This window comes from Nycticebus coucang, chromosome 4, assembly GCF_027406575.1.
Source record: "Nycticebus coucang isolate mNycCou1 chromosome 4, mNycCou1.pri, whole genome shotgun sequence".
Taxonomy (NCBI): Eukaryota; Metazoa; Chordata; class Mammalia; order Primates; family Lorisidae; genus Nycticebus; species Nycticebus coucang.
The window spans coordinates 10,245,430-10,257,987 of record NC_069783.1 but is presented as its reverse complement, the minus strand read 5'-3'; the positions used below and the strand labels follow the sequence as shown (position 1 = coordinate 10,257,987).

The 12,558-nt window shown below is 47.7% G+C and overlaps 1 protein-coding gene across 6 annotated transcripts in view; it reads right to left on the bottom strand.

Annotated features, from left to right (window-relative positions):
- The window catches only part of LPIN1 (lipin 1), a 143,676-nt gene that overhangs the window by 108,575 nt on the left and 22,543 nt on the right, over positions 1-12,558 (bottom strand). The window contains exon 2 of one of the 6 annotated variants that reach the window (XM_053587296.1): positions 11,628-11,764. The exons of the other annotated variants lie outside the window; for them this stretch is intronic. The gene's annotated coding sequence lies outside the window, so the exon portion shown is untranslated. The remainder of the gene's footprint in view (positions 1-11,627; positions 11,765-12,558) is intronic. 6 annotated transcript variants of the gene reach the window in all.

Sequence of the window (12,558 nt, the reverse complement as noted above, 5' to 3'; positions counted from 1 at the left end):
TCTGTGTGTCTTACTGCACCCAAGTCCTGAGAACCCTTAAAACACTTGGCCTCCTGGAGCCACAAGACCAGGGGGTGGAGCACAGCAGAGACAACCACAAGAACATCAGGGGTCATTGTGTCCGGGGGTCACACGAAATAGTTCAGAAGGGCTTAGCACAAGCAGTGACCAACCCAAACAGACGCTCAGCCAACTGAAACGGACACGTCACCCCTGACACACCAGCGAGTAACAGAGCAGCTTTCTCCAATCTAAACACAGATCTGGAGTCTGACCTGCACGACCCATCCTCTGGATCTCTGTGACCTTGAACTGTTCATTTCACTTTTCTTTGCTTCAGACTCACACATGGGAATGATACGCTGCTGACAACTAAAGTTAGTGGCTGAGGCAAAGATCTCAATCACTGGAGGTTTATTAAGCCAAGATTTGAGGACGCACTCAGGAAAAACACAAACCACAGTGTTCTGCACCTGGGAAGATATACTTGTAATCAATATTATTAGTGTGGGATCAAACGGACCTTAGTTCCAGGAACTGGATTTAGCCTGCAGACTCAGATTTACAATTTGCATGTCCTCGTTTGTGGGAAGTCAGTGGAATATTTCCCTGTGAGTGATGTGTGGGGGCAGCCCTTGGAGGTGCCTGAGGCCTCCACCTTCTGTGGGCATCTGGCTGATGGGCAACTTTAGCATCAGGTGCTCACGTGGAAGGGGGTGTGGCCTGATCAGCCTCCAGGTTTGGCCTTCCCTTTGCATAAGGAGTTGCGCGGAGAGGGATCCTGAGGTTTTTATTTTCCTTTACACTGCTATTATGAAGAGTAAATGAGAATGAAGTTAAGGCACTTAGTACAGAAACAGGTATATAGTGTGCCTTCAATAAATCATCATCATCATCATTATTATTACCGTTAGTAAAGCATAGAACTAAATGGCTGCAGTATGATGTTAGGTAGTTAGCAAGAGACTTGGAGACTCTCCTAAGGGACTAAGTGGGTGCTTTGCTTTAGTGTTGCCTCCAGCAAGTAGCCCCAGCTGGGAAGAAGAACACAGCACACCCTGCTGTCCTGGCGCCCAGGTACAATAGGATTTGGAAAATGACTTACAGCTAATTATCATGCCATTAACCGTCCAGCAAAAATGTTCCATGATAACAACTGAACCAGGAGAAGGAGCCAATCCAGACAGAATAAAACAGAACCCAGACCCGTCCAGAGCCTTTTGCCATGACAAAGGGGCCTGTCTCTGCCTTTGGTGAGTATATCTTGCACTGGCAGGTGCTGCTCTTGCAGGTGCTGAAGCCTTGCAAAGGAGGGATGCTCTCCTAATTCATGCTGGCAGAAGTTAGAGGTGGCTGCTCTGGTTCCTGCCCCCGCTCTCTCCTGCTCTTTTGCCTGCTTTTGCCAGGGACCCCCTACCCTTGACGTCAGGGTGCTAGTGAAATCTGAGGGGTGCGCTGACCAGGCAGACTTCCAGGAAGGGCTGGAAAACCACATGGCCTGTTAATTCAAACCTCAATGTCAACTACTAATAACACCTATTCCTTTCAACTACTAATGATGACTTGTCCTCAACTAGAAAGCGTGCCCTAGAAAGATAGAAATAATAATTTTTATGTAAAGGGTTCAAAATTACCTGAAGACCCTTTATTGATTCACAGCCTCCAAATAGCTTTTCCAAGGGAGAGTGACTTACAGAGGCAGGGAGCACTCTGGTGCAGTGTGAGTGGGTGGCAGACCTGAGGAACAGGTGCTGGTGTGGGGCCCACGTACCACAGCAGCAGTGACGTCCATCACTCAGACTCTTAGGTCTCATGACCGACCTTCTGTTCACAAAATGCACAAAGGCTTCTTAACCTGGTCCAAAATGCCAGAGACTCCAAGTGAGAAAGATCCCAGTAAACAAGTTTAATTCTACTTAAATAGAAGCGCCCAGCCGTGGGCACCATGTATCTCACACCATGGGAGAAAGGAACCCATCTGCACGCGTTTGGGTGAGTGACCCAGCTTCTTTCTAGCAGCCTGGCCCTGATCCATCAACTTGAGAGAGGGCGGGTTTCTCTGCAGAAACAACAGCCAGAACATGAAGAGACTGCTGTCTGAAGCAGTTGGTCCCAGGTGACGTCCCTGTTGCGTGCTGTCGTCCTTGCATTTCTCAGAAGAGGCAGGTGACCTAGGAGTCAGTCACAGCAGCCCTGATTCTGGGGAGGGTTTTTAAATAAAGAACTCAGAGAGAAGACCTTGACCTCAGTACACTGAGTGCCTTCTCTGAAATCATCTGAGACAGCTGCAGAGAAGCTGTCGGGAGCAAGGGGGAGCCCTGCGCAGTCAGAGTGTCCATTGCTGAAGAAAGGACAGCACAGCCACTGCTGGACATGGTGGAACCCTATGACCAGACCTGGCTCCAGCCAGACTGTGAAGAAAGCTGGCACTTATGGGTTGGCAAGTCACCCAAAGACAAGGGTGGATGGCTTCCTTCCTGCTCCCCCTATACCATCAAAGACCACCAGGGCTGGCTGCTCCAGCCTGGAGGGGAGACAGCATGTGGGACTGTCACACACACACGACCTGGGTGATGGACAGTTGGCCTGTGACTTCCCTCAGGAGAACCCGAATATCTGAGTATATTTGCCTCCATGTAAGGTGGGGGAGGGCTTGTTCCCTGGCCTGGGGTGAGACGGGTGGAGAGTAAATGGGAAGAACTCAAGGAAGGGGACCCTCGGCACCAAGGCCCTGCCAGCACCCACTCACCACCGAGGCTAACAGGCTAATTCAGTGTGACTCTGGTTTTGGTGGCTGAAACAAAAGCTTACCATGCACTTCTCTGCTCATGAATAGGCATCCTTTCCCCATCCCCAGGTCACTACCCATAGCAGGGTAGTGAGGGAAGGTGAGGGGAGGAGTTTGCGGGTCACCAAGGTTCACCAAACATGAAGCACCCTAGTGCCAGGGAGGCGAGGGTGAATTCCTAAGCCATGAAGCACAGATTCTGGCAGGCTTCCAGCCTTCAGACCTGAGCAGGGAGTAGAAGCCAAACCCTACTCCTGTGTTAGCCCACTTTGGCTCTAGGGACTTCCTTCCTGCTCCCCCGGTACCATCACAGACCGCCAGGGGTGGCTGCTCCAGTCTAGAGGGGAGACAGTATGTGGGGCTGTCACACACACACATGACCTGGGTGATGGACAGAGGCCTAGAATTCACAACTCTGTCCAGACACAACTGGGAGGCTGGCCAGGGAGCACATAGCCTCTGTGTAGGCCGCCACGCAAACAGCAGCTCCTCTCACAGACAAACACTGCGAAGACAATCCCAGAGCCCCACAGAAGAGGCGCCATACTTCTCAGAACCCACGCACAGGCCTATGTGTCTGTTCTCACCGTGACGCAGCTCTGCACATCCTTTCCTGGGATCCCTGCTCTGAAGGGTCCCAGGCCCACACCACAGATGCCTGCTGGGCTGAAGGACCACGCAAAAGAGGGGCAAAGTCACAGGAGCACAAAAGAGACACAGGTGGCCCATGGGGAAAGACACCTGGGCACAGCTGGGAAGGAGAACAGGAAGCTCCAAGGCTAAAAGGGAGAAAGAGCCCATGGTGGGAAGGGCACCCAGAGGTGTCCACATGGAGAACAGTAGGAGGGAGCCCCCTCCAGCCATTGATGGGCAATGTGGTGCTGCAGGGGAAGCTAGGCGCTGGGCTCTGGTTCCTGCCTCTCCCTGTGTTGGCCTGTGTGGAATACGGCTGTGAGGTGGTAGGGCCCCTGCAGCCTGGGAGACGCTCAGGGAGTGATCTCCAGCTGCTTCTCCTCCTAGATTAACATTCTTTTCACCTGCCAGAAGTCACGTAGCCCATGCATACTTTGCTTATTATCTGCAAGCACACAGCTTTTCCTCCTTAAAGTTAATCTTTACCCCGCATTAAGATTTACCTTGTTAATGATACTATATAAATAAAGCTGTTTACAGAGTCCAGAGCTGGCTGCAGTCATCAGCTGCACCAGACTTGTCCCTCATATCTTTCTTCTTCATTCCCCATCATTCCCACTCAGGTTATTTATCCTTCTCCATGCTGGTTCACAAAAGGCCTGAATGCATGCCTGAATCTGGGTGTTGTGACTTAGGAAGTCACCCCTGCCTCCCCAGCACTGGGGGGCAGGGCAGAAACTGAGTGTTTGTCAAACACAACTGACCTGCAGAGGCCTTGCCAGCCAGTTGTCTCCAATCAGCTCTGACAGGGACCCAACCCTGGCTCATCCTGGGACCTAGCACAGTCCTGGTGCTGCTTGAGAAGCATCTAATTTAAATCAAAATCCAAAGCCTTTTTACTAAAAGACCATAAACACCTATAACCTAGAGGTGACTATATGTATGTGTTCATCATGTCAAATTCAACTGTCCCCCACCCTGCATGAGAAGCTAGGAGCTCAGACATGAATTTCACCCCAACCTTTTCCTGAGGAACTCATTCCAGGTCAGCAGCCAGCAGAGCCAGATGGTGGCTGCAGACCTCAGAGCAGTGGCAAGAGGCCTACCCACTGGGTAGACGAGAGAGGCAGTATGTCTTACTAATTGCAGTTTTTAAACTCTGACCACATTTATGGTGTTAAATAAAATCTCTATGGGAGGCCATTGATTTGCACTGAGCTTCCGCAGTAGGCCAACCCAAGATGGAGCCACTCACGCTAAGTTTCCACATTACCAAATCAAAACCTAAACTGTTTACTTGTAAAATCTGACCTTCCAAAAAATCAGGAGAGAAATGATAGCCGAATTTCCAAACAGACCAGTTTAAAAACAAACCAAAAAAAAGGAGATTCACAGCAAACAGTCAAAAGGGGCCCAGTCACCCTGAACTGGCATAATAGGTCCCCTCTGCTTTAACCCATAAAGGAAAGTAACCTGAAGTAAACTAATGTCAACCAGTTTGGTTTTTGCCCTTTGCTGTTTGCTGGTTCCTGCTCAGGCTACCTTTCAAAAGCCCACTGTTCTGCCATATTCAGTGGAGCATATGTCTAATTCATAGACAGGACGCTGCCCAATTCGTGAATTGCTAATAAAAGCCATGTAGACCACTAAACTCAACTTATCGAAATTTTGTTTTTTGACAATAGCCCAGATTATAACTCAAGCAACCTATCACATTTAAAAAGCAGCAACGACAAAGAGTAAACTTTTTCAAAAGTAGAATTTTCTATTTTTTTTTTTTTTAGTATTTTTTAAAAATTCAGATTAATGAGAAGATACAAATGATTAGGTTACACTGTTTGTGTTTCTAAGGTAACGTTCAAGTTGTAGTTGAGACAGTTGACCTCTTCATCCTGGGAGCATGCTGTACACCCTCACAATGTGTCCACCAGGTAAAAGCCTACCAATCCCCCTCCCACCTCCTTCCCTCCTGCCCCCTCCCCTCACTTCAGTATACTTGTGTTATTTTCTCATATGGGCATGGAGTTGTTTTTCTATTATATTCAAATTTTATTGAGTACACTGTATACTTGCATTTCTATTCTTGTAATATTTTACTAAGAAAAATGTGTTTCAACTCCATCCAGGTAAATACAAATGATGTGACGTCTCCATCTTTTTTAAGGGCTGAATAGTATTTCATGGTATATATATATATATATCACAGTTTATTAATCCATTCCTGGGCTGATGGACACTTGGGTTAATTCCATGTCTTGGCAATTAAAAGTAGCATTTTCTAAGCTAAAACTAACACCGTCCAGTCAAGCTACACTGACCTGACCTTGGCCATTATTTTCTGCTTCTACAGATGGGGGAAACGAACCACACTAAGTGCCATTTTACTCTCTCTGCACAGCTCAGAACCCACCTAAATCCAGTGACTGTGCTCAGAGCCAGCTCTGTCTTCTGCACCAGCACTCAATCCTCAGAGGACCCCATACTGTTCTGGAAGGGAGAGGCTGACCAACACACACTTCCACATCCCTCTCTGCCGCAGGTTCCTCTGAACTTGGAGCCATTTTTCCTAAGCACTTTCAACCATGTCTCTTCTAGAGCAACTAAAAGATGCTTAATGCTGGAACTAGAGTCAAAAATCCAAACATTTGGGGGTAGAAAATGGTACCAGTGACTCTTTGTGAGCCCGTGAGCCTATACATAAGCCTGTGGAGCCCAAGCTTCCCTTCTTCACCAATCAAACAGAGAAAATAATCATGGTCAGAGAGAAGGTGAGCATCGAGTGAAATAAGACATAAAACCACCTTGGGGGAAGGCGAGATGCTCACCAGATGAATACAAGAGGCAGATGAAGACTAAAGAGGAAGAAAGTGAAGGTGGAGGGAACCAGGAAAGGACCAGGAGAGGAGACCCACCTGCACTAGCCAGGCTCTGGCTAACTGTGCATACTGGGTGTGCCAATGACTACAGTCCCACATGAGAAGCAGGAGGGTGCAGGGGCAGGAGAAGGCTTCAGGAGCACCCCAGCTGCATCCAAGCCTTATGAGTAATTTCTGAGTCTGATAATGCCCTTGGAAGAGTTGCTACCTATAAGCTCCTATTCATGCTTTGGGTTCCCAGCTCCAACATTGAAGAGGAGTAGGCGGAAGGTTCTGAAGAATCGCCAGCATTCCTTAAAGGCTCACTGATGATCAACACATCGATCTCAGATTCCCACTGTCCTGCACCCATGTGATATCCTAGCTTTCCTCCTCCCCTTGCTGATATTCCACAGTCAGTTACAATCTCTCTGTTACACACACCCACAGCTCCCTCGCTTCTTTCTTTGATGTGTTGGCCTGGCTGGGCAACCAGCCCAATTTCTCTCATCTGCATCTATATGGCTGAACATGACAAAGAAAAATGCATAGTCACACTGACTGGTCTCATTTTAAACTCTATCCACAAACCTCTTTAGTGGCCCTCAATGCTGACCAGAGATCATGTGGGATTTCCCCATCCACTCCATCCTCCACTCTCCTAAATGATCATCTCTTACATTCTCCACTCTTCTTAAAATGCTACCATCCTCTTCCCTATCTTTACCTTCTACTTAACTGAGAAAAGTGCAGCAACCAGAAGAAAAGTCCCATAGATTTCCACACCACCTCCCCTTGCCTTCCCTCATCAGCCTTCACACCTGTCAGTGGAGGGGAATTATCAGTGCTCTCTTCTGAAGCCAACTCCTCCCTCTGTGACTCCATTCCAGCTACTCTCCCCTATTTTTCAATCAACGATGAGATTCGCTCTTGTTCTGGTTGTTAACATATCACTACCCACAGGGGACCGGCCTCCAGGACCCACAGGGAAACTGAAATCCACAGATGCTCAAGTCTAATGTCCTCGAAAGATTTTATATTTTTAAGAAATTAACAGATATTCAAAAAGTGATCTGTGCCTGTTATGTGCTCAGTCCTGTGCAAGGTGCTGGGCTGGGAAGGTGATGAGAACCCACAGAACCAGGGTCTTGTCTGCAGAGAGCTTGGTAGGGACCATGAGTGACAACACCATGAGCTCCAGTGTGGTACACCACCAGGGTGGGAGACACGGGGAACCAGCCCAGCCCAGGGAGCATGGTCAGCAAGTGGTAGAGATGCTCAGTGCTGAGCGAGTTCAGAAGGTACAGGGACAGTGGTGGGCAGAGGGGCTGGAGAAACTTCAACACACCAGAGCTGAGCTAAGCTCTGAAAAGCCAATGGAAGGAGAAGGGCTTCATGGCGAGTAGGAGCCATTGCAGTGTCCCCTCTGAATCCTGGCACAAACTTCTTAAGTAGCCTCAAGACAGAGTGATCCTAGAAACACGGTTTTACCTCACTTTAATTTCTTTATCCCTTCACTAAGTGGCTTGTTTGATACAACTTACATAGTCTTTTCTGTTTCAAGGAAACACTGTGCCAAAATGACTAATTTAAAATTAATCATTGAGCATGCAGAAATTTAAAAATTATAAGGCCCTTCCCTCCAAAAATTCTCAATCTATTATGGGAAGCAGGCATCAGTTCCCCTAACCACCTTGAAAAGGGGGTGCCATGAGGATTATTCCTATCCTCATTAAAGATGAAGGGTCCGAGGCTCAGGGAGGTGAGCCCCCATCTCAGGGAGCTTCTCCTCTAAGGGTGGGTTCAGATGCTAACAAGAACCTCTGCCTCTCGCACCTTCATAAGCCATTCTTGTTAGTGACACAGTTTCTGACTCATCAGATCTCGAGAGTCTGCATTTCTAATTAGTTCCAGGGTGACACTAAGTGGATGCTACTCTGAGGACCACGCTCTGCATAGCACAGGACTCTAGAAACTGCTGACCACATCATTCCCCAGAGTGCCTGTGTCACATTTCAAAAATTCTGGAATCTCTAGAAGCAGTGTTTCCCCATCCTGGCCACGCAGCAGAATCACACGAGCAACTTGTAAACACACCCAAGGCTTAATACCAGAAATTCTGATCTATCAGGATGGGATGTGGGATCCCATTTTTTTAAACAAGTTGCTCACATGATTTGTTTGCACAGCCCTTTTGGATAATGACTGCCCCACCTGGCTTTCCTGAACCCCTGAGGACGTGCTCCCTGCCTTTTCTCTATTTCCCTGACTCTAGCTCCTCTGCCATTTAGAATGACCCCAAAGCATCCTCCCAATCAAAACTGGACATAAGTCCAAAGAGAGCCTCTAGGGGAGAATTTGGCCAGTTCTTGCCCCCAAATAATATTTCTCTCCAACTTCAGCTGGTCTCAATGCCTTAAATTTCTCAGGCTATGATATATTCCCAAGATGTCAGGAGCAGGTCCCAAATCCTGTTTCCACATCATGGGTTTAACAAAGGGTTATAGGCCCAATAAATGGGGGTGGAATTTAAATGGAAACTGAGTTAAACATTTCCTTCTTTCTGACTATTTTTATCAAAGAAACGCATCTGGAGAAGAGCAATTTAAATGAATTTTCTCCCATAGTTTTCCTCTGTGACACAGACTAGGCAACCTTAGAGCAGAGTGAGCCCAGCAGGAAAGCAGAGGAGGAGGCGGGAGGGAAGGAAGTGTGGTGCGGGCACTTGCAGGACACTTACTGCCCTCCCAGCACTGCCAGCTGCTTTAGTAACCTCACACAGTGACAGCTAACCTGACTGCCTATCAGGATCAACTAAAGAATTCTCTGGTGTTCCAGTCCCAGGCTCCAGCCAAACCCATTGAATCAAAATCTCTAGGGGCCAAACCCAGGAACTTTTTGAAGCTGCCAGGTGCTTCTAGTATTTGGGAACCACTGCGCTGCATTGTTTAATCCTCACAGCAACCCCTTTTACAGATAGAGCCACTCAAGTGCAAAGTGATTTGTTGAAGCCACACAGCCCAGAAGGGCCAGAGCCAAAGCAAGAAGGAAACAGAACGAGGTTCCTAGTGGCACAAGCACAGAAAGCAAAACTAGCCACATTCCTGGGAGGGTAATGATGATGCCTTTTTGCTTTGAATGTACCAGTATTTGGAAATTTTGGATGTGCCTGTTCTTGCTCTTTCCTGCTCTGTCCAGTGTATGAACTTCACCCTGGGTGGCTCTGAGTGAGTCATTCTTTCTGTTGGAAAGGAAGGGACGTTAATAGCTTATAAGAAAGTGGCAGCCCCCAGAATCCACAGGGAACAACTCTGCTAAAGAAAGGCTTCTGTTTTTCTTAGGTTAGATGGGCAAATCAGAGGATAACACACATATGCAAACACACACTCTCACATCATGTGCAATGGTTTTACAGAGGCACATGACAAAATCTTCCATGATGCCCCAAAGGATGGGTTGATAACTTGGGTTGGGTAATGTGATCTCAAAGCACACCTGATCATACTCTCATTCCTAAGGAACATGGACATCTGCGTGGACAAGGCATCACATGCCATCTCACGGGGCCTGTTCTTGCTCTTTCCCTCTAGACGTTTTATCAATACTGAGATGGGTGGAAAGCATGATTCGGGCTGCTGGGTGAGGTGCTGTCGTGAACTTATACTTTGAATCACCCCACAACATTGCAACGGATAAAGTAAAAGTGACATAACAAGGCTCCAGCACAGACTGGATGTGCATGAACCGAAAACAGATTAGACATGTTAAGCAAAAGGAGCTGAAGCTGCACATCCAGCAGGCTCAGGTCCTGACCTGGACAATGGATGGAGCTCACGCATGGAGAGCCACAGGAGCCAGCTGCATGCTGCAGCAATTCTGGGAAAGGATTTCTGCTGCTGGTGAAAAGAAACCTGAAGATTTCTACAGCCTTCCTACTATAGGCAGACACTTGCACAGGCTTTTATGCTAAGAGTCATCACTCAGAGCCTGCAGAAGCTTAGAGCTTCTGTTACAAGGCCTGGCTCTGGGATGTGGGGCCTGGAGGGGCACTGGGCAGAAAGTGTGACCCTCACATAAGTCAGCCTTGCTCCTGGAGAATGAAGGACTAGGGGAATGGGTATTAAAGAAGGGGGACAAAACCAGAAATTTTTTTAAAAATCCACTCAAAATGTGCCCTCAAATAAGTCTTCTTACATTTATGAAGAAATGTAATGCCGTTAAGGACAACATGCAAATAAATATGTGGAACATGGATTCACTCCAAACTCATTTTATTGAACAACCTAATAATGGTTCTCAAATAAAAATAATCAAGACACATAAAGACTTAGGTTAAATAATAACTGTCATTACAAAAAGAAATTATGGCACCAGGCATGGTGGCTCACGCCTGTAATCCTAGAATTCTGGGAGGCTGAGGCCAGAGGATCATTTGAGTTCAGGAGTTGGAGACCAGCCTGAGCAGACCCTGTCTCTATTAAAAAAAAAAAATGGAAAAATTTGTCAGGCATTGTGGTAAGCCCATGTGGTCTCAGCTACTTGAGAGGCTATTTGAGCCCAGAAGTTTGAGGTTGCTGTGAGCAAGGCTGATGCCATAGCACTCTACCCTGGACAACAGAGCGAGACTCTGTCTCAAAAAAAAAAAAAGAAAAGAAAAGAAAAAAAAGAAAGAGAAAAGATAGAAAGAAATTATGAAGCACGAGAATAATAAAAATAAAACAATGAAATAGCCACCAGCCAGGGGAAAGAAATAATTAGAAATCTTGAAGGATTGTTCATCTATCAGAGACACTCAGGAATCACTTGAGGCTTAAAGGAACAAATTCTAAAAGACTACAGAGCTGAGGAAATGTAAAGAGAATTTACATTTCCTTTGGGTCTGATGAGAAAACGAGGCCTACCAGGTTTGAATATAAGCTCAATGCCACATAACTAGCTGGAACTGAGAACCAGGTCTTCTCTTCTGCCTGAGGTGGAGACAAGATGGCTGACTGAAGCCAACTTTCCAAAGAGACTTCCGTCCAGAAGGAAAGTTAAAGGACAGAAATTTAGCAAGTAACCTGGTGGATTAGAGCTGCACCAAGAGAGAAGATTGAAGAACGCATATCAACCCCACTGAGGCAAGCTATGACCCCAAGGATACAAACAAAAGGTACAAAATCCATCACCAAGCGGACGGGAGTCCCATCGAACGGCTCAGAGTGCCCCACAAACAAATGAGCAGAGTTCAAAGGTCCTCCCATTACACTCCACGGGATAGACCCTCTAAAAACTGGACCCACCTCCCCTACTAGGGTGCCACAGCATTCTCCTGCCAGGCAAAAAACTGTATAAAACTATATATTCTCTACCTGCAATTCTGAGCTCCCAGCACTCCCCTCCACTCTCACTCTGAGGTCTGGAGGCCTGTCCCCCAGGAGTCCAGATTCTGGGGTGATTTCTCAAGGTTTGTGGAGAGGGCCTAGACTGCAGCTGGTCAGTGCTGATTCTGCAGAACGAGAGTGAGGAGAGGACAGTCAGCTGAGAGGGAACCACACCGGAGCAGCAGTGCCACGAGGCACAGAGCCGCAGCCGTTTTTGGCAACAATAGGGCTCACTCCCGGATATTCTGAAGCCACAGAGGAGGCCGGGCATTTTCTCAGGTGGCAACCACCGCAGAACAGGCCTAGGACAGAAACGCAGGCCCCGTGAGTAAAGGGTTTGCCTGAGGCGGTACCAGCCTGGGTAAGCGCAGGGACTAGAAATGCACACGCAGAGCCGGGAAGTTCCCAGGGTGGGGCTGACCGACAGGACCACTTTACTGAGCCTAAAATGCACCCAGTCCTCAGGGGATCATCAGCCTATAGACAAAGGAAGACAAGAGGCTAGAACTGACAGGTAACTGAATACAAAGCTGCAGGAGCAAAGACAGGGCCTGAGGCACAGGCTCTGGGAACTCAAAACAGCTTATCTTCTGCAAGGGAATTTAGCAGAAACAGAAACAAATTCCCGCAAAGTTGTTCTGTTCTGTTCTGTCAGTAACATCAATCAGGGTTGGGGCTGGAACTGAGTGAACACACCCCAGCCTACATCAAGCGCCCATGGTTGTCAGGCCTCACCTCCCCCTACGGGATAGAGGCAGAGCGCAGTGGCCTAGCTGAGCACATATAGATTTCCTTGTGATTCAGACAGGTTCAAACCCCTGGAGTATCTGTTCACTAGAGGCAACTGGGTCACAGCCCTGCGGGGCTATCAGTGACTGGGTGTGACAGAGGTGCAAGGTGGGGAAGGAGGCATCAACCT